General features: G+C 36.9%; 1 protein-coding gene across 5 annotated transcripts in view; it reads left to right on the top strand.

Annotated features, from left to right (window-relative positions):
* macrod2 (mono-ADP ribosylhydrolase 2) overlaps window positions 1-23498 on the top strand; it is a 724457-nt gene that overhangs the window by 322228 nt on the left and 378731 nt on the right. The window lies entirely within an intron of this gene.

Genomic DNA, 23498 nt, shown 5'->3' with positions numbered 1-23498 from the left:
ATAATGAAACAGTTTTAAAACTTTCACATGTCGAAAATAGACAGAGGGGAAATAATGTAATAATGGGAGTATTTTTAACAAATGTAATGGTTGATTCACAACATTAAATGACTTCCAAACATAGCAAAGGCTACTACCTAGTTATCACAATATCCGCAATACTGCTCTGTCTAGTTAGGTTTAGGGTGAAGAATTGGAAAAACCTGTTGAACTTCACATAGTGTGACCTATGTTTTTTTTCATTCGAAAAAAAAAAAAAAAAAAAAACATGAAAATTAGCACCAATTACTTTGCCAAATAACTCATTACTCTTACATTCAAGTAACTGAGTTACTAACTCGATTACTTTTTGGGAGAAGTAATTTGTAACTATAATTACTTAATTTTTATTTCTTTTTTAAGTAAGATTAACCGGGCTGCATATTATGTATTTTGCTCTTCAAAACACTTTGGCACTTCCCCTTGGATACATGTTCGAGTGTGGGAAGAGAATGAGAACAGTCATAATGTTCCACTAACCGCGTGTGGCACTAATCCTGCATGGTGTAAACTGAACTGGATTTGATAAAGTTCTCTGGCCGCCACCTAGCTTCATACTAAAATGACGATTTATGGAAAATGTATGTCATCAAAATAAATATGTTGTATACCAATTATTTTGTTTTTGGTCAACGATGACAATAACAAAACTAGTTGACGAACATATTTATCATGGCGATAACGTGATGCTGACAAGCTAAAGATGTGTTTTGGGTGACTTACAATATGACTAGACAGTAGGCAATTTTCGTCTGACGAGACAAAAATGTGACATTTTCCGTCATGTTCACATTGACATGATTTTTTCCCCTATTGTACGTGTTCTACTTCCTTGCCGTGTTTGGTTGTGTTGCTCATATGATGTGCTAAACTCCCTCCCCAGATACACACACACCCCACGCGCACACGCAAACACACTTACCGGTGGCCTCTCCAGGCTTGCACATGGTAAATTGCTGGGTATTTCAGGTTCACTTCTGTACATATTGGGTCACTTCAAGATGATTTTGAGGCATTACAGGGTCACTAGCTGTTCATATTGGGTCACTTCCTGTTGATTTGGGGGCATTTAGGGGTAACCTCCTGTTGACAATGAGTCACTTGGTCAGAAATCAATTGGAGTCAATGGGATGTTTTTGTGCTATTCAAATGAATGGTGAATAAGGGCATTGGAAATGAATGGGAAATTTTGGCCATATGAAACAAATGGGTATGTTTTTGGCTAATTTTGGCCGAACCATTCATTTTTAGCAAAAACTGTATCAAACCTTTGTGCCCCTTAGCATGTTGATTTTTGTATAAATGATGAGATTTGGACGAAAATTGTAGGACAAGTTTTCAAATTTGACTTAAAAAAAAAAAAAAATTGCGTTTTTGGGTGAATGGTCATTTTTGGGGTGTCAAACGAAAGCGAGCCCGTGTTGCATGATGATGGCAGTCATTTTATGAATAGTGTCGTTGGGTGAAACGGTTTTTGCTAGGTGGTGCCCCGAAGAGAGGCCATTGGGGAGGTGGAAACAAATGATTATTATAGATGGTAGCTTTTGCATTTCATGCAAAGCTACCATCAATTACCAAGTAAAAGCTTTATAAAGCGCTTTGAGCAACATTTGTTATTTTAGGATTTTGTCTCCCAACTGCCCGGGCCTATACATTTATTTTTTTCTCTATTTTTCAGTGGCAATTAGAAAATAAACTTTTTAAAAGGCCCCTATAGGCAGTGTTGTTAATAACGGCGTTAAAATATAACGGCGTTACTAACGGCGTTATTTTATTCAGTAGTGATTAATTACTTTTCTCATCTTGGCAATGCTGTTACTGTTACTGAGACGGGAAAGGCGTGCGTTACTATGCGTTACTATGTTGGTTGACTGACACGAGAAAAGTCTGAGAAAGACTGACTCACGGAGATGACAGAGCAGAGCAGGAGTGGGGAGGAGGCAAGGGAGTGTGACGCCGTTGCAAACGCAATGCTACTATGCTAGGTGGCTCCAATAATTTAACCTGACTGTAGCCGATAGCCTACAAACTATGCCCACACGATGCTACGGTAGATATTACATATATACAGAACTAGTTGCAAATGAGAGACACGGCGACATTAGCAACATGTATAAAGAACTAGATGCGTTAGTAAACAGTCGCCATCTTAAATCAGACTTCTCAGGAAGGCTCTGTTGTAGAGAACCTTCCGAGCGAACCTAAGTAACTTTTTATGTAAAATGGTCCTAAATCGGCAAAACTTAACTTAAATCTATCTTTAAATGATGAAACAGTTTTATAAGTTACTCATGTCGAAAGTAGACAGAAGGGAACTAATGCAATAACGGGAGCAATTTTAACAACTTTAACGGTTGATTCACAACATTAAATGACTTCCACACATAGCAAAGGTTACTATCTAGTTATCGCAATATCCGCAATGCCCCTGTGTCTACTTAAGTTTAGGGAAAGAATTGGGTTAGGGGCAATTGTCCCAAAAACCCTTTAAACTTCATTGTGTGACCGTTTTTTTTTTTTTTTTAATTATCACCAGTTACTTTGCCAAGTAACTAATTACCCTTACATTTGGGTAACTGAGTTACTAACACAATTACTTTTTTGGAGAAGTAATTTGTAACTCTAATTAATTACTTTTTTAAAGTAAGATTAACAACACTGCCTTTAGGCTCTGCAATTCAAGAGTGAAGAGTGAAAACCTTTTGCCTCACTAAATCCTCCTCTAAACATGCAAAACAAACATGTATAATACTTTTGTTCCTGCCACACGCTACCATGATGCAATGTGAGAAATGTAAACAATGGCGTCACAAGAAGATCATTCTATAAAGGACAGTTTAAAACAAACCCCCCACCCCTCAAAATTCAATGCTTAAGAATAGGGTTATTCCGATCATGTTTTTTTGCTCCTGATCCGATCCCGATCGTTTTAGTTTGAGTATCTGCCGATCCCGATATTTCCCAATCCGATTGCTTTTTTTTGCTCCCGATTCAATTCCAATCATTCCCGATATTTTTTCCCGATCATATACATTTTATCCACGGATAGAAAGACTTGTGACTTTGTATATTGTGACTAAATATTGCCATGTAGTGTATTTGTTGAGCTTTCAGTAAATGATACTGTAGCCATGCCCCAATGCATGATGGGAAGTGGAACCATGACTGTGCGTAGTGCTACCAATTGATATATCTTCTCTGCCTTGGGAAACAAAATAAGGTGTCAAGAAAAAGATTGATTGCTTCCCATGAAATTTCTGTTCGTAGGAAGAGGGATTGTAAGGCTTTAGCCAAATAAAAAACGCTCCAAAGGCTGCCAAAATTTACTCTACTCATTTTACGCTGCCTTTTATCTCTCTATATAGGTAAATTGGCGCCATTACAGATTGAGCGCAACAATGCGTGAGTGGGTCGTGCAACGCATGCATTAATTGCGTTAAATATTTTAACGTGATACTTAAAAAAAAAAAAAACTTATTACTGCCGTTATCAGGATAAATTTGATAACCCTACCTTAAGCCTAAACTAAAGACTCTGGATGAGTGTAACATATTATGTCTGTAACGTTAAATACAATTAGAAAACAATTAAAATATATATGGCGGAAAACACAGACAAGACTGAAAAAGCAGTTTCTGCTCTTGCACCCCTCTTTAAAAGAAACTGCAGTATTTTAAGCCAAAACAACTGTTGTGTTTGAAAAAACAATATGTCTATATGCTGCCATAGCAGATTCATGGCTCAATGAGCCCCCGAACTATTTTTAATTTGTCCGTTTTACCTTGAAAACCCCCGTTTCCAGACGTCGCGCAACCGCTTTTGTTTCAACCCAGCCGTAAAACGAAGGTAATTCATTATATTTATTATTCAAAATGTCTGTCGTTTTTAGTTTAGAATCATTCATTGATGTCTAATATTTAGTTAAAAAAAAAAAAAAAAAACGACTTTAAAAAATTATTCACTCCCATATTTTAAACTTTTAAACAAATTACGACACAATGAACAATTTGACGTCTGTAAAAAAGTCACGGCTAACTACCTCATAACTATCGCTTGATTGTGTTTTTTTTTTTTGTGACTGTCGCATTTTCCCCAATATGATATGATAAATAATCAATCCAAACAAAAAAAAAAGAACAATAATGTTTAAAAGGGTAACTAAATGAAAAAGAAAATCTCAATCACTCCTTGTTGTCTGAGATTTCTGCATCGCGACCCTTGTTATATCACCATGTTTCACCCATAAAATCTAAAAAAAATCTGGCTGTGGCCATTCACAGCTGTGCCTTGACACTGGGTGATACATGCTACATGGAGTTTTGGGATCGAAACAAGATAAGTCCGCGATAATATCTCGTTAAAATTGTGGCGTCTTTAATTCTGCTCTCGCGTGCTCTCGCCTCCAGTTAGGGTTTTGCTGTTTAAAAAAAATTGTTTTTTTCAAAATGCCCTCCTGTTCAAAAATTTTCTTCCCCCAGAAAATTGAGATTTTAAGCTTTCCAATAATGTATCACACATGCATATCGGACAATTTTGAAAGTTGGCCAAATTGGGGGTCTCAGAGCGGAACTTCAAATCACCTGAGTGTTTTCCGCCATATATAAATTAAAAAAAGGCATTGCCGATATTTTTTTGCCGATTCCGATACTTTGAAAATGACATGATCGGACCCGATCATCGATCACGACATCTCTACTTAAGAATCATCCATACATACACATATATTAGTCTTGTGGTATATTGGCCAGACTCAGGCACAGGCAGTCCCACTCAGTGTGAATACGAGTGAAAATAGTTGACTGTGCCCTGCAACTGAACGCCAAGTCCCGACTAGTACACCTTTCATCAAAAGTCAGCTGGTATTAGCTCCAGCTCCCAAAACCCAGAACAGCGTAGGCGGTATATGAAAAATGATGAATCGATGATGACAGTTAGACTTTTGGGCTTCTTTTTATTTTTTTTTTCTTTGAAAAATTGGGTTTGAACTTAAGATACCTTATACTTTGTGGCCATTCAAGTTTGGAGGTTCCTCTGTAGTCCTTTGCTGAATAATGTATGTTGCAATGGAAGAAGGTGATGCAAGGGAGCAGCCTTGCACAATTATCAATATTGTAGAGCACATTGACAGTCAGACATCACATGTTTTTGTTTAGCGTTCTTTTTAACTTTAATCAGGATCCGTGTGGTAAACCCTTACATCTTCAGAAGGTCAGTATCAGTCGGCAGTCAGAATCTGCCTATTAGGGGTATATTTCATCAGACATTTCCTGCAAGGCACACACAAGATCCACGCTTGATGTGGTTTTCTTCTGAGAAAAATACAAGACGGGCGATAGTAATGACACGGCTTCAGTCTGCTGCAGATGCTGATTGAAGAATCTATTTTGGCTTCAGGAGTTTTGTCAGTGGGACTCTATCTCCCAGGGGAGGTCACTGTGATCTTTCTGTCACCCACTGGAGTTTGCAAACGGGCTCCTCCACATGTCCTGGTAGAGGCATGAGAGTTCCCGAGGGACGGCAACTTCCCAGCCTTCCCAACTTGCCAGGCTGCTGCAGCTCCTTCATTAACATACTGACAGGATTAGAGTGTTTTGTAAATTAGCATCCTGCACTACACATTTGCACGATTCCATCACCACCCCAGCCTGAAGTGTACCGTCAAAGTACTCGCTGTGAAGATGACACTATATTCACTTAGTTGTACATTGTGTTTGACGTTAATAGGAGACATTTTACCCTGCATGTGAATGTAAAGTATCACTTTTCAAAATACTCCAGCTAATGAACACTGTGTTTGTATTTTATTTGCTTGAGAAAAAATACATATTTTGCTATTTGTGGCATAGGTCATCAGTCTGTTTAATACAACATTGCTTTGATAGGAATTTCAGAAACAAACAAAGAAATTATTTACCCAATTGTATTCAGTGCACGATAATGATAAAATTTGCAATTTACTGTATTCATATTGCTCTATAAACTGTAGCGCAAGTGTCAACATATTACAAATATTGTCATGCAATTCCAGGGCTTAGCTGTATTTACAAAAGAGTTGTGTGCTCCAACTGATTAGCTTTTTGTCTTGTTTTAGCTGGTATGCAATTTCTCCTGTGTACCAACAAAAGAAAGTAATTGCTGTCACCCACGAATAACAGTATAGAGGGTGAATATAACCCTTGCTCGCATTTTGGATCATAACATAATTTTTTAGATGTTAGTGCTGATTGAAATAAAACAAATCGCAAAGATAAAAAAAAAAAAAAAACTATGTACAATCAAATTAATCTTTTGTATTTTTCTAGTCATTCATACACTAAGGTTTATGGTGCCAGTTTATGATGCAATAGCTACTGGATGTCTCGAATGCAACAAACCAGGAATGTTATAATTCACAACAGAACACAAAAATATGCTACACAGTTTAGCTGATCAGTTAATCGATCAATCAAATTTATTTATATAGCCCTTTACAAAACCTGAAAGGCCCTCAAAGTGATTTACAACAAAACATGACTCAAAATAAATAAAAGGCAGGAAAGTATTATACAATGACATTAAGAAAATAAATTAATGAAACAAAAACAGCTCGCCGCAATAGAAGTCCAGCAAATAAAACAATAAAACCGATAAAAACCAAAAACATTAAAAACCCTGAAGCAAATAAAACCAGGCTATCCTAATCTGTATAAAAGGCAAGTCTAAAAAGGTGTGGTTTTTAACCGAGACTTAAAAAGACCTAGATCCCCAGTGGTGTGGATGTCAGGGGGAAGGCTATTCCACAGCTTTTGGGCAGCAACCGCAAAAGATCGGTCTTCCCACTATTTAAGTTTCGACCTCGGAACATGTAAAAGAAGCTGTCCGGTCGAACGAAGAGTCCTGCCAGAGTTATGGAAGGTTAAAATTTCCGATAAATGAGATAGAGCCTGACCATTAATAGAATTAAAAAGAAACAGTGAAAGTCTGAAATAAATTCTGAAATGGACTGGAAGCCAGTGGAGTGATGATAGCACGGGGGTAATATGCATATGTTAATGAACAATAATAAACTATGAGATGAGTAAATACACATACAGTGGTACCTCTACATACAAATTGAAGTCGTTCCAGGACCGGGATTGTAAGTCGAAATGGCCGTAGTCGTCAATTGGGATTTTCCTGTAGATATACATTATAATTCAATTAATTTGTTCTACAGCCCAAAGACCTACGCTAAATATTTCATAAATACTGCACGTACAATAACTATTAGTAATTACACATAGATAAACAAATTAATTATAAATACAAATCGAAATAATAATAATACATTTTTAAAAAGTGTTTTTATTGTTATCTTATAGAGAGGTGGGATGAGACAGTGGGTGCAAATATGGTGAGCCGTGTTCTAATTTAACTACTGCATTCAATAAGACACATGTAAAACAAATAAATTATGAAAAAATAACAAGTGTTTTTACTGTCACTTTAACTGGCGAACAAAGATCGGAGGGAGGAGACAGCGGTTAGGTAGGTTTGTACCTTATTTTTCGGACTATAAGTCACACCTGAGTATAAGTCGCACCAGCCCAAATATGTGCAAAAAAGAAAGAAAAAAAAAAAAAAAACATAGAAGTCGCACCGGAGTATAAGTCGCATTTTTGGGTGAAATTTACTTGATAAAATCCAAAGCTCAGAACAGATATATAATCTTGAAAGGCAATTTAAAATAAAAATACAATAGAGAACAACATGCTGAATAAGTTTACAGTATGATAATGTTACATGATGCTGAACAACGAAATGCGAATGTGGCCGGTATGTTAACGTAACATAGCTATTAAGAGTTATTTAAATAACTATAGCATAAATAACATGCTAACATGTTTACCAAACCATCAGTGGCACACCAAAAAAACAAAATAACATGTGAAATGATATAATAATGTGTTAATAATTTCACACATAAGTCGATCCAGAGAATAAGTCGCACTCCCAGCCAAACTCTAAAAAAAAAATAAAAATTCGACTCATAGTCGGAAAAATATGGTAGGTAAGGTGGAGGAGGGATGTATTGTCGAGCGAGTTCGCTCATGTGCACACCACGCTCATATTTTTCTATCATTTCCATCTTAATTTTAATGCTAAGTGTCACCTTTTCCTTGTTTCACCACCTTCACTAACCTTCTTGGGATCCATGTTGATTTCTCTCACAAAACATCCGCTGTGCATCCGTCTTGCGCGAAAACAATGAAATTGTGACGCTGTCATAAATCATCGTATTTCGAGCATGTCGTCACATGTCAAGACAAATGACGAGTCAAATTTTACGTCAGATGTCAAAAGGATCGTATGTCGATGCGATTGTATGTCAAGGTACCACTAACAAACAACTAATGCAAACAAGCTAATTATAAATAACTTGTGGCAAACAAGAGAGCTTGTTTTGGGGAAAAAATGTACTCTCTTGACAACATTTACATATACTAGGTATATTTTGTCTTCCAGCGAGTGATGCACCAAAAATGGTAGTGTTGGAAAGCAAATAAGTATGTTTTGGTTTCGGCTCCAGAAATATTGTAACTGTTTTATTTCACCTATGACCACTCGTCCATGCTGTATGAGAGTGGATGATGTTGTGTTTGATCAACACATTGATATTAAAACTCGATATTATGAAATCATTACTTTACATTTACCCAATCTGTAATAATGATGAATGCTACTTAGCTGTGAAAAGATACTGTACCAATTGGATTTTGACCAACCGTTGCGGGTTTCATGGAGTGTGTGTCAGGGGGTGAGCACAGAATGCACATACATAATTTAGAGAGTTGGGGAATAAAGGGTCATGGTCCTGCTTATATTCGAGAGAAGTGAAGGTGTTGTTTTGGCTGAGAGTTGGAAGGAGAATTGTACTTTTTTTTTTTTTGTTTTTTGTTTTTTTTTGTTTTTTAATGTAGTATATATATTTTTAATTATAATGTTTATGCACATACAGTACAGGCCAAACGTTTAGACAAAACTTCTCATTCGTGTGTTTTCTTTATTTTCATGACTATTTACTAGGGGTGTAACGGTACACAAAAATCTTGGTTTGGTACGTACCTCGGTTTTGAGGTCACGGTTCGGTTCATTTTTGGTACAGTAAGAAAACAAAATGCAAAATATAAATGTGCTAGTTGTTTATTACACACATTGGTGCTTTCAACAATAGGAAAGCTAGAATTTTGCTCAAAAAGTAGCAGGTATTTAAAGATAATCCAACAACAATTTGCCTTTCAGACCCCGCGTATTGGTCAGCTTTCTTTCTGACAAATTAAATGCCTCAATGAATAATTTTTTTTCCTTATGAACGGTTTTCAAAAGCTTTATTTGTGGATTTTCTCAAGTTAAAACGCCACACAGAAATTAATAAATTTAATTGTGTAAGCAGGGTGTGTGTATTATTCTTATTATTTAATTACAGGTGTTTTAGCTCATTTCAATTTATTTTATTTAAATGGGCTATTATATATTTTATTATGTGTTTATATTTTACAAATGTGATGTAGTATTCGTTTATATTGCATATTTTATGTTGTATAACTTTAGTTCCTATGTGAATATTAGTTCCTACTTGTTTTGTTGTGGTAGGAGGGTTTTGTATTGAACACAGGGCTGTGTTGGTTATTATTATAGCAGAGAAGACAGCAGTAAATCAACAAAGACAAGTCTACTGTGCCCCGATCTACCACTCAAGAGATCTGATGGACTGAAAAAGTATGTTACGATTGGATGTTAGTTTGAAAATCGCCCGGATCCACTGCATTTTTACACGAGTGACTTCCGGTCTGCCCGATCCTAGCTACTGGTAGCAGTATTGACGCAGGAGGGTCGCGTCTCGCGTCAAATAATAAACTCTGCCGTTTTTTTCGCGTGCGTCGTGTTGAGCCGCTTCTGGGACGCGTCTAACATGGGGCCACACTGCGACTGGTGTGCATTGGCTGATTGTCTTTAACGCCCGCATTTCACTGCGTTCTCGCAGCGGCCACGTTGTTGCGCCGTTGACGTTTCTGGGTTTTACTGTCTTACCGTGTTGGTCCTCATTATACTAGAGAAGACGGAGTAAATATAATCTACACAAAGAAACTGTAACCCAATTGACTAACAGCGTCGAAAAGTAAGGGTTACGTAACGTCAGAAACTTGTTCCATACGCCTCCGTTCCGAACCGAGCACCACGTACCCGAACGGTTCAATACAAATACATGTACCGTTACACCCTTACTATTTACATTGTGGATTCTCGCTCAATGTATCAACTATGAATGAACACGTGGAAGTATGTACTTAGCAAAAAAGGTGAAATAACTGAAAACATTTTTCATATTCCAGTATCTTTAAAAAGCCACCCTTTGCTCTGGTTACTATTTTGCACACTCTTGACATTCTCTCAGTAAGCTTCAAGAGGTAGTCACCTGAAATGGTTTTTCAATTCACAGGAATGCATTATCAGGGTTAATTAGTCGAATTCCTCGCTTTTATCAATGGGGCTGGGACCATCATTTTAGTTTCCTTGAGTGAAATGTGCCCAAACTTTTCGCCTGTGCTGTATGTCTTCAAGAAAATGTTGTGTTACTATGATTTTCAGAATGCAGGTTTGTGTTCCTGATCCAATTCACAATGCAATAGATTAAAGGCAATTGGTCTCCATTGACAGGCTCTGCATCAACTGACACAAAATACAGCAGTCGGCAGTGTGCCGCTACAGTGCAATTACGACATTATTGATGTATGTCAATAGTTTTTATTAAGACCCCAGCCTGCTTTCATTTCACTCTACTTGAATGCACGGTGCAGACTATAAAAAAAGCACTAACCACAGGATGTAATACAAAGGTTGTATTTTTCCCCGCTTATACGGATATAAAGTGGCACTCAAAATGATTCAACCCTCATTACAAATTATACTTATTTGTGAAGGTCATAAAGTCCAAGTATATTTCCACCAACCATCAATTGAGAAATAATTTGAATAGATCAATAGAAATGACCAATTATTCTTTCACTGTGTGAAATATTTGTAGTTTGCCATGAGAGGTTTTGGGTTCCTGACCCTTGCGGTAGATCATGCAGTTATGCACAATAGTCTCTGCAGTGGCGATTGGAAGTTACATTTCCTCATTTTTGTCTTTCTTGTTCCATTGCATCATGCAAAAGGATGGATGGTAGAAAAGAAAGGAAGAGACAAAGATTAGTTTAGTGCCACTAATTAAGAAGCAGGCAGAGAGGAGCTGCGTACTATCTCATGCAGGATGTCATGTGGCCCTCCAGCACCTCCGCTGCTGTTAATTACCTCTGGCGATCCGCTATCTCTCCCAGGATGGGTGTAGCATCTCTGGAGTTGCTCCCTGCTTGGTCATGAAAAATATATTCTCCCTAACCAAACTAAGACATGTGCCACCTCTTGAAATACAACAATGATAATTATTACCATTTCCTCCATGTTTCCACATCCCTACAGTACTATTTTGAAAAGCAATAGAGTGCAATGAGCCAACCTTAAACAAGATATTATTCAAGTCAAGTAGTTTTTACTTTGCATCTGTTTTAGAAATTAACTGTAGCTGTTAATGGTTACCATACTGTGTAACAGAAGCAGAACTTGAAAATAGATTGCCTGTTAATTGTCTGATGCATTTGCATCTGTTTCTAATGCTCATCTGTTTTACCAAGCAATAGAGCGTCTGACTTAAAATTAATTAGTATTTTCAATTTATAATCTTCAACCGAGGATGTTATTACTGGGGAATAGTGTTGGTGCAAAATGACTGTCTCCCACCTAATTTTGGTCTTTTTAAAATGTTTTGCTTGCTGACCCCAAGCCGGAATTATATAGCCAGAGGGCACCTAACGTACTTTATCAAAATGAACACTCCAAAAAACATTCTTAAACTTAGCCTTCCCCTGGCTGAGACGCCACACTCTCGAGAACAACATGTCTCGGAGTTATTCTGCGCTATTGGATCATGTTGTTCTAATCCGTTCCGAAAAGTAGCTGCAACATCGCAGCGAGACAAAACATGCCCATAGCCAAAGAGTGCTCAGGGCCAGCTCACACCTGCACCCACACCTCACTGTGGCTTTTCCACTTAAATAGACATTATTTCAGCAGCTCTGACAGATTCTTCTAGTTTGACTGTATGTTTCCCACCCATGCAGCAGTCATTTTTCAAAAGTATGTATCTTTTAGGTGAAAATTTGCATCCTGTCTGCCATATTTACATTGCTGATGTTAGTGATTGACTGGGACAATGTAATATGTATATGGCAGAAAACACTCAGGTGACTTGAAGTTCCCCTCTGAGAACCCCAATTTGGCCAAATTTAAAAATTGTCCTATATGCATGTTTGATACATCATTGGAAAGCTGACAATCTGTATTTTCTGGGGGAAGAAACATTTTTAACAGGGCATTTTTTGACACCTTAAAAAAGGTCGAATCAGTGAAAAATAGAACATTTTGAGACCTTTGAAATTTTCTTCAAGTTTCTCATTTTAAAAAAGGTTTTGGACACCCATCCTGGTACATAATAAATAATGAACACTTCAAGATGATCCCCCTTTGTCTACTCAAGTCTTTGATAATCAGTAGTATGCACTAAGACATGTGGGTGGATGTACAATAATAAAGCAAATTGTTGTATGAGTAAATGTAGATTTAATTAAGTCCAGTGTTTTATTTTGTAAATGAACATGGCTAAATGGGGAGTTAGCTGTATTGTTGATGATAACTTTAGTGCATACAGTTTTTGATTTAACTTGATTTTAATCCGTGCAAAGAAAAAAAGTTTCCAGGGGAATATTAGGGGTTAAAATCCAATACCATAATATTTTAATTTTTGCAGTGGGCTTTTAAAATGTTTTTAATTATGATTAAAGAATGTGAATGCAAAATACTGAGAACAAAAAGCCCCATATGCATAAAGAGAACATATAAATGCGAGTACGTAACACTGTCTATTTATTGTATTTAGCCCTGAAGCCTAGGACCTAGCCTTTATGATTTAAGTATCTAATGTATCTAATAAATCGATATCATCCCATAATAAGCAATCAAAACGGCAACAAGCTTCGAAAAGATAATGGACAGCAGGCTAGGCAGTTAGCCTGATTTGTCCATAATTCTCGCGCTAGTGTTGGACTGCAACGTATGACTTTTTGTGGCTCTCCGGTAACTCAAGGTGAAAGCATGAGAGAGCTAATTAAAAACATCATGGTTTTAACGAGATATTATCGCGTACTTGCCTTGTTTCGATCCAAAACCTATGTGTAGCATGTATCATAGAGTGTCAAGACACAGCTGTGAATGGCCACGGCCAGACTTTGTGGGGCTTTTATGGGTGAAACACGGTACTATAACAAGGTTCGCGATGCATAATTCACAGACAACAAGGAGTGGTCAAGATTTTCTTTTTCAAATATTTCCCCTCTTTTTTTTTTTTTTTTTTTCTTTGTTCGGGCTGGGTTGAAACGAAAGTGGTTGTGCAGTGTCTGTAAATGGGGGTCTTCAGGGTATTTCAATTAGCCTTCCCAAGCCAATGACAAAAGAGCATCAATGTATATTTTTCTTTCTCTAACTTTGCAATGGAATTTGAGTGGATAATCTGTGTGAAAGGAAAGTGAGTCCCTTTTTAAAACCACTGCTCTTTTCAGATGACAGGAAATCGCTGGAATGAAACGGTGAATTTTCTTGATTATTTATCCATCTGCTTTTAATTTAAGCCTTATCACAGTGGACATTGATCACAGTGTCTCAGCAGTCCAGACCTGTGTTGGGTAGATGCTACTCAATCAGATAGCCTCATTTCAGGATTTGTTTTTCCTCCCTCGAGCATCTGGTGCCAATTTTCAGAGGACTTCGAACCAAACCGTGGATGATCCTCCGTTACACCTATTAGTCTGCAAATGTAGAGCACAACAAATACTTGACTGTTCTCCAATTGAGATTGCTTGAATATCCCACTGTTAAGCAAGATTCAATAGCTCATGATCATTCAAAGCCATACATACACTCACAAATACATATAATACATATAAACAGTGTACAATTATATATATTTTTTTCTGTGTGTGTGTGTCTTATGTCTTTGGATACAAGGAAAAAGACAACCCCCCCCCCCTCCCCCCGATTGACATTAATGCTTCCATTGCCTCAACGTTGTTCCCTATTGACAGTAAGTCTCCTTTGTTCTGTGCTCAGGGCTTTGTTGCCAAGATGATACAGGCAGTAAGTCTATATACAGTCATTTTTTGTGTAAAGGTAATAGAATTGCAGCATGAGAAAAGCTTTTAAGAACTCAAAAAACTGCTCACCTCTCGTCTGCTCTAGTGGAATGTTGTAATTAGTCTTTCATAAACTCATAATGCAGATTGCTCCGAGTTTGCTACTTTTTTATATTCATATACTTCAGGGATGTTACTCAGGATTTTCATTTGTTTGTTTTCTTGACTTGGACTATGAGGACAGTAGTAGTACTAGTTCAGTATAGAGAAAAATGTAATGTTTACTCTAGGTCATTCCTGAGAATATGATAATTGTACAGTAATTGCTCCATTTGTGGTCTTGGGAGATGATCTTAAATTATCACATCATAAGGTACGATTAACGTAATGATGTTGGTATTTAATAGATTTCCAATGGAATTCACTTTGATTTTACTGACTGTGCATTTCCTCTCACATATGATAGTCCAATGTTATTTATTTTCCATGCCTTTTTTGCATGTATCAACCCAATTTTGAATCTAAAAAGGTCTGGAATAACAATGTCCAGCATCATTGAATTTGTTGGAGTAGTTTCTGCCAATATTGCGCAAACTCTTCTGTTGTTGCAGCATCCTTCTTGTGTTTGTTTTCATTCAGAGCTGGTGTAAACAGAGACATTCTTACCTATGCACAATGTCAAGGATTCATCCACATCTGTCGAAAACAGTCACAGCCTTCATGAGAATAATAACACATACTAAAACTATACTCAAAGTGAAACATTACATGAGGCTAATGTTTACATAAAACTGTTCAGCTATTTCTGGCATATCAATAGTAATCTGATCACCCAAATACAGTAGTTTCTACCTATTTAGAGCAGTTTTCTTTCTTTCCTTTTTTTTAATAACATTATATACTGTATTGTTGTCCTGGCACCATTTCTAAATACCACGGGTAGTTTGTAGGCATTGGGGAAATGACCCTTAATCCATGTTCAAACCATGTCCAAGTATTCAAAGCCCTGAATATGAGTTTCTTTCCCACATTTAATTGCCGCTGAGAGCACTTCCAGAGAAGTCCTGTTAAAGTGGTGTTGCAGCTGTCCAAGCGTGTTTGCTTGAGCTTTCCCTGATCTGTGCTGCGGTCCAGAGGGGTGGGCCAGAACCAACAGATGGGTAGAGCAAAAGAAATGCTGCAGCAGTGTTTGTCCCAAACACCACGCCGAGCGGTGTCCCTCCACGGATCGCTTGGCCCAAAATCCACTAGCCCTATGCCAAGAAACTAGAGTCAAAATTGTAGAGAGAAGGCTAGCAAAGGCTCAATAAATAGAGGTTGGCCTCGAACTTTGGCCAGGGCTCAATCAAATGTGGTGCTTTAAGAACATCCATGCACTGTTTGTACATATTTAGTTTCAAATCCCCCATCCCCCATCCTTTACCCCTGAAAAGTCACTTAAAAAAAGAAAAAAGATGGGGCTTTTCTACTTTTGTTAGCATTGTATCAATAAATAAAAAGCAGCTTTTGTCCAATGTATTTCTGGTTTGAATTTAATGTGTTATTGCTTCAAGAGAGGGAAACACATAATATTGCTACTTGTTTTTTGTCGTTGTTCACAACATTTGTAATTGGGATATTATTCAACCATAAAGAAAAAATAAAAATAAAAAAACTTGATGGCAAATGGCCATGTAATTTATGTGCTACTCTTAACTTAAATCCACTTTTTACTTCTTCCAAAATATTTCAAAACCTCGCATGTTCGCTTATGCCGGCTGCATGTTAGTGCATTTGCGTTGCAGTAGTAATAATGTGACGATTGAGCTTTGTCTACCCGCTTTATTTACGAAGAATATCAAATCAGTGTTTACAAGTATGGAGGACCAAGAGTGAAAAAATTAGATAAATAAATACACAGTTAAATAAATGATTAAATATGTCATTAAATGCTTCTATTTCAATATTTATTTATTTCAATATGTATTTATTCAATTTATATTTATTTCAATTTATGCATTTCAATTTTTATTTGAACATTTATTTATTTCAATATATTTCTATTTCGATTTTTTTATTTATTTCAATTTTTATTTATTTGAACATTTATTTATTTCATTCTTGCACTCCTGTTTCCCGTGTAGCTACATGAAGTAATTTTATGTCATTGGCTCATAAAACTCATTGGCCAGGCATGAACTAGGCGGGGTTTGAGTTGAACGAGTCTAGCTACATGGCTCTGGAGTCAAGCTAGTGCTCCTTCCATGAGCTCTCTCTTGCAATAAACCGCTGTGTTTTGTAAGCCATGTGCTCAGGGCTTGAATATGCTGTGTCAACGTCTTCTGCTTAGTCTAACATGTCCGTTATTAAATCCCGAGAAAGCTGATGCAGAACCTCAGCAATTGTTGCCATGTTGGGAAGAAGCATTATCTTGACTCTAGAGCCATGTAGCCTGACTCGGTCAACTCAAACCCCGCCTAGTTCATGCACGCCCACCGAGTTTCCAAACGGGGAACAAGACTGCAAGAATGAAATAAATAAATGTTGAAATAAATACATTAATTAAATAAATAAATGTTGAAATAAATAAATAAAAAGTGAAAAATATAAATAAAAATTTAAATAAATATAAATTGAAAGGAATAAATAAATATTGAACTAAATAAGTACATGTTGAAAAATATATTGAAATAAATAAATATTGACATAGAAGCATTTTCATGACACTTTAAATGATTGTGTATTTATTTAATTTTTGCACTCCTGGTCCTCCATAGACAAGAAACATATCAATGATTTAGGATTAAATTTAAGCTCCCTTGTGACCTGGCTGTTCGAACTTGCATTGTTAATGTTGGTATTGTACCTTATAAAATGTATTATGTACATAAACGGCCATACTTAAATTCTTAAGTGAACTCAAACTAGAAAATGCAATTTCTGGGGAAATTGCGATGGTAGCCGTGTTTTCACATTTAAACCCCAATGTCATCGACTTACATATGTGTCAATAGAAAAGAAGTACTGTACATTGACATCAAAAGAATTAACATATATGGCATGGACATACATGGCCGTCAGTGGCATGACATAAGTGACTGGCAATGGAATCCAAGTACATTGGCATCAATAGAATTAAGATCCATGCCTGTCAATGTCATGGATGTGCAGGGCTGTCAATAGCATCGACTTACTTAGGTGCCAGTTGAATGTCAATGGGCTTTAATGGTACATTTTTGGTCAAAAATCACATCCACCCATGTTTTGCTGCCCTGGAAAATGAAGGGGAAATATTGGCCATTAGAAATGAATGGAATGACATTCATGGCAACGCCATCCCATTAGAAACGAATAGGAAAGTTTTGGGCAATTTTTTGGGGAACCATAGTTTTTTTTGCCAATTTTGTACACACGTTTTATGCCCCTTGCACTCCTGAAATTTTTAATGTATGGTTTATGTGAATTGGATAAAAAGTAATTAATTGTATTATTATTACTGTTGTTAGAAAAAAAAAATAATAATAAAACGCATTTTGGCGTGAGCGGTAATTTTCCCGGGGTGATTCAAAAGATTCCCTGCGTCACACGAGAATTCCTGTCATTTCGGTGTCCGCGCCAAATGGTTTGGGCTGTGCGGCGCACCAAAGAAATGCCATTCAAAAATAAAATAAATTAAGAAGGAATAAGATAGACGGTTGCTTTTGCATTACATGCAAAGCTAACATACATAAGTTGTGTGAGCTTAGATGCCTTTAAATAATTGCAACTGGAGAGACAGCCAGTATGTTCAGCTCAGTTGTCTGCGTGCTTCTCTGCCATGGTGGTAAGCCCACGTTCGATCCCAGTCTGGAGAAAAATTTAATATATTTACTTAAAGTCCAGTTTACTTAAAATGGTTATTAAAACTAGATATTTTAAGTACAATTTACTTAGAATGTGTTCAAAGCATTAACTTTATTTTGTATTTGTTGTACATCAAAACTTGGAAATTCCTGTGAAATTGGCTACCTTTAAATTTCAAGCTCAGCCAACTTTTTTTGTTAATTATAAAGTGGAGTGACTTGTTGAAAAGCACTTGACTAGTGCATACAATATATTCTTGGAAGGGAAAAAAGGGCTTTCTGTTTATGAATAACTGTATGCTACGCGAGCCACGATAACCCTTCCACTTGTCTGCAAACATATTCGCATTTAAGCACAAATTCACAAACATGCTGCTGATTTAAACCAAGACCATTAATGTACTTGTTGGACGGATTGAGTCTTTAGTCATTCTGGCTCTATCCAACATGGAGGTCTACAGAGCAATGTTGAGCCCCAGGCATGCTGCCCTGTGTGTGTATGTGTATGTATGTGGGTGGAAGGAGTGCAAGGAAAGTGCTAATGCTTAATATGAGCTGCCTCCCTTCCCCCCTGTAAACAGGATATCATATCAGTCCTTCATTAATGATGCAGGGAACAGTCTCTCAAAGCTTTAGACCCTTAATCAGCACATATGATTCCTTTGTACTCCCTTTCAAGGGGGCTTGGTGACAGTATGTATGGACAGCTGATGATAAAAAATATATAAACAAAAAATACAATAGCGATACACTGACAGTGTTTAAGTGGTTTTAAGTGACTGAAAGATGATGAGGAAAATATTTGTAAGGAGCATGGTTTGTTTGCAAACCCGTGAATTTCTTGAAATCAACAAAAAACATGATAAAGACAGACAGGATCATAACATTGCATCTGTTTTATCATCCCTTCTTAATTTTCAAGCCGTATTTCCTCCTTTTTTTTTCTTAGCCCAAATAATCACATCCGTTTCTCATCAGCTCTTTGGGAGCTGCCTTGTCATTAATTAGAGATACTTTCAGGGATGTTGAGAATCTACTAAGGGGACGACACCCCGCCCCCCCACACCCCTTGTGGGACTCATCTGTTTCCTGCTGTTATTCTTGTACTACACGCACACTGGCTGATGGGTGACTTTGATGTTTAGTCTGACTAAAATACCACTTGGCTATCGTTGCTGCATATGGCATGTTGTATCTACCTAAACATGCAGTCTGCTCGTTAACATTCACATTAGATTCATGACTGTCATTCAAAATGCCGGAGCATAGGCTTCATAATGATATTGAGGGGACAAGGGGTGCGGGGCCGATTAATGCAGTAGAGGACCTGAATTGTTGGCGTGGCCATCAAAGCTGACCGAGTGGAACCAAAAAGAGCTTTTTTCGTCGAAAGGTCTAGTGAATTAAATGCTTAAATTCCTCATTTCTTTATAGTTATGGACGTAAAAAAGTCTAGATTGTTGATTAAAAGCAAAAAAAAAAAAAGAAATATGCTGGTAGCATTTATTTTTACGTACATTTGTCGAAGTACGATGCTAGTCTATCAGTCAGTGTGGCGGCCGCAATACAGTATACAAACAGAACTTTTCCAGTGAAAATTCTCATGAATAAGTGCTTAAATCCCTGAATTCTTTATAGATATGGACGTAAAACAGTCTCGATTCTTGTTTAAAAGCAAAAAAGAAATGTGAAGGTAGCATTTATTTTACGTAAATATCGCAAACTATGAAGCTAGTCAATACGGAAATTAGAGGCAGCCATATGTTAAGAAAAGGGCTTTTTCCATTGAAAATTCTTGTGAATAAATGCTTAAATCCCTGAATTCTTTATAGATATGGACGTAAAAGAGCCTCGGTTCTTGGTTAAAAGCAAAAAAAAAAAAAAAAAAAAAAAGTGCAGGTAGCATTTATTTTACATAAATATGTCGAAGTACGATGCTAGTCTGTCAGTCAATGTGGAGGCTGCCATATCTAAACAGAGCTTTTCCGGTGAAAAATCTTGTAAATAAATACTTAAATCCGTGATTTTTTTATAGATATGGACATAAAACAGTTTTGATTCTTGTTTAAAAGCAAAAAACCGTGCACGTAGCATTTCTTTTATGTAAATATTGCAAACTATGAGGCTAGTCAATAAGGAAATAAGCGGCCACCATATGTAAAGAAAAGAGGTTTTTCCGTTGAAAATTATTGTGAATATATGCTTAAATCCCTGAATTCTTTGTAGATATGGACGTAAAAGAGTCTCGATTGTTGGTTGAAAGCAAAAAAAAAAAAAAAAAAACGAGCTGGTAGCGTTTATTTTCCGTAAATATTGTGAAGTATAATGCCAATGCTGTAGTGGCTAATTTCTCCATTCATTTATTTCACAACGTTTCAAAATGCATGCATGGTACGAAAAATATAATAATTACCTTGAATCCTCGGACAGATCACCAATGAGACGATCCTTCCTGTTTGTATGCAGTATAGCTTTCGTACTTTTTCAACATAAATCCGGCGTTGGATCGCTGCATGTGTTGCTGCGACCGACTGTGAATAACTGAAGCGGATTGTGGGATGGCCCCTTACTTGGGACTTGGGCGTGGGGCACTGAAGATCGAATCTGACCCGTCAATATCATTATGAAGTCTATGGCCGGAGTGACATTTGAAGATTTAACATTTGCGCTATATTATTATATCTTGCAATAACTGTGTTTGTGCTACCTGGATGTAGGAAGTCTAGTTCTTAAAGTGTATTTGATACTGCTGGAAATTGATCTTAGCAGTGGCATTTCTCTAAATGGCGATGTCTTTATCCTCAGATGCTTCATTTCTTTTGGTTTTTGACCCATTGAAAAATGGAAGTGTCGTGAACACACACTATAAATACTCTAGAATTTAATTTCTCTGCTCACCTCTTGTGTTTAGTGGGGCTTTACACAATATGTGAAGGAGCTCTGAGAGTAAAGTCCATTATTTTTATTCCACCAATTGATTTTGACATTTACAGTTCATCCTGTTCATCCTTCTCTTTCATTGTCTTTATAAATTATTGGTTACGGTGTGTTTGTGCAAGCAATTTCAAAGGTACAGCTACAAGGAAGAATAATAATAATTGTTCCAGTATGATTTAGCACAGCTGAGCCAATGGAGGCAGCAATTAGCCCACTTACAGTGTTTATTTTAGAGTTTATCAAGGGATGATTGACTCCTATTATGTCGGTGGAAATCATCCTCACCATGTGGAAATTGTTATCATAAGGGAGGATGTGGCTGTGATTTGATGGCTATTGTCGACATTGTTTTAAGCACTTACCTTCAGAAGTCAGGATAATGTGGTACTTAACTTCACCTTCACATTTCATGCTCTCCCATTTAAAATCTTCAAGCCAAACAAAGTACATTGCCTTGATCCAACATAAAATCCAGGGTTGTGCATGAGTCTACTTTGTGAAGAGCAGACACTGTTCAAGGCTGTAACACTCAAAAAGATTTTATTGTGTGTGCGCCTCTGGCGTATTCCTGAGTCTGCCAATCAAACTGAAAGAAACCTGCTGCTCCATAGGGGTTGGTACTTTAACTGCATGGGTCTCTGATAACAGGCTTTTATGAGTTGGTACAGTAACAGATAGTGCTCTCCCACTATCCAACCCGCAAAGACTTTTACCTCACTAGAATATAAACGAACAGCAAGGTGTACCGATATCGAGACAGAGAAGAAATAAACAGGCAGTGAACTCTAAGCACCAAATTTCCTGTGCTTCGGAGCAGGGCTGTGTGCACAGACATGTCAATCACATAATTCAGATGAAACAAGTGGGTACGCCACTGTGAATATTCAAAGAGTGAATGATTTGAAGTAGCGGTGAAGGACTCTTTAGTTTCCTTCCCACATTACTCTGAAATTGATCTTAACAGTGGCATTTCTTTCAGTGTTGAGAACCCTCACAGCTTTAAAAGATGTCACTGTTTGTTTAATTATTCATTTGTCGTCGAACTCTGTCACCACACACTAAAAAGTACAGATTTAATACTTGGAATATATTATGCATGAATAACAACAGGGGTCACCCCGGAGATTAAGTTGATCTTAAAAAAAAAAAAAAAAAAAGCCTCATGATGTTTAAATACATATGGTGGAAAACACTCACGTGACTTGAGGTTCTGCTCTGAGACCCCCAATTTGGACACATTTCAGAATTGTCTGATATGCATGTGTGATACATCATTGGAAAGCTTAAAATCTCCATTTTCTGGGGGAAGAAAAACAGGAGGTTATTTAAAAAAAAAAAAAAAATTTAAACAGCAAAACTTTATCTGGAGGTGAGAGCCCTTGAGAGCAGAATTACAGACGCCATGACTTTAACGAGATATCTAGTGAGTGCCAACACACAAGTGAATGGCCACAACTGGATTTTGGGGATTTTATGGGTAAAACGTGGTACTATAACAAGAATCGTGATGCAGAAATTGCATACATTAAGGAGTGGTCGAGATGTTCTTTTTCATATACTGTATTTACCCTTTTAAATATATATATATTTTTTTCAATTTTCTTTGTTTAGATCAGTTATTCATCATCTAACATATCAGAGAAAATGCTACACTAACAAAAAAAAATGATAAATGGTAGTTACGGGGTAGATATCCATGACTTTTTTACATACACCATCTTTTTCAATGTGACGTCGTTTGTTTAAAAGTATGCGAGTGAATATTTTCCTAAAGTTTTTTTTTTTTTTTTTTTTTTTTTTTTTAAACAAAATATTAGACATCAATTAATGATTCTAAGCTAAAAATGACAGACATTTTGAATAATAAATAATTACCTTCGTTTTATGGCTGGGTTGAAACAAAAGCGGTTGTGCGACGTCTGTTAGCGGGTGTTTCCAGAGTAAAACGGACAAATTAAAAATAGTTTGGGGGCTTAATGCGCCATGAATCTGCTATGGCAGCATATAGACATATTGTTCAATCAAACACAACAGTTGTTTTGGCTTAAAATACAGCAGTTTCTTTTAGAGAGGAGTGCATTTGCAGAAACTTTTTTTCAGTGCCGTCTGTGTTTTCCGCCATATATAGGTAGCACTCGATCATAGACAAGTTTCCTGAGCCATCTTTGATATTTTCTGCTGCAGACTTCAGTTTAGACAGAACAACATGAAGTGCGGTTGAAGTAAGCAGTGTGTAGGCAAAGTTAAAACTGCAAAATCAAACCAAAGAAACCCATGGAATAGCCAAAAATGGACTCAGCACAGCGTAGATGAGGCACCACATCTGTGCTGTGTGTTTGTTCTCATCACTTTGTTGATCGTTCGTGGACAAAATTCAATGCAGCCTGTCTTAACATGAGGTGTAGCTTGATATGCCGGCCACTTGAGTGACCAAAATGAGGCAAAATTACAAATAATA

Source organism: Corythoichthys intestinalis, chromosome 10 (genome assembly GCF_030265065.1).
Source record: "Corythoichthys intestinalis isolate RoL2023-P3 chromosome 10, ASM3026506v1, whole genome shotgun sequence".
In the NCBI taxonomy this organism is placed as follows: domain Eukaryota; kingdom Metazoa; phylum Chordata; class Actinopteri; order Syngnathiformes; family Syngnathidae; genus Corythoichthys; species Corythoichthys intestinalis.
This window is presented reverse-complemented; position numbering and strand designations above follow the sequence as displayed.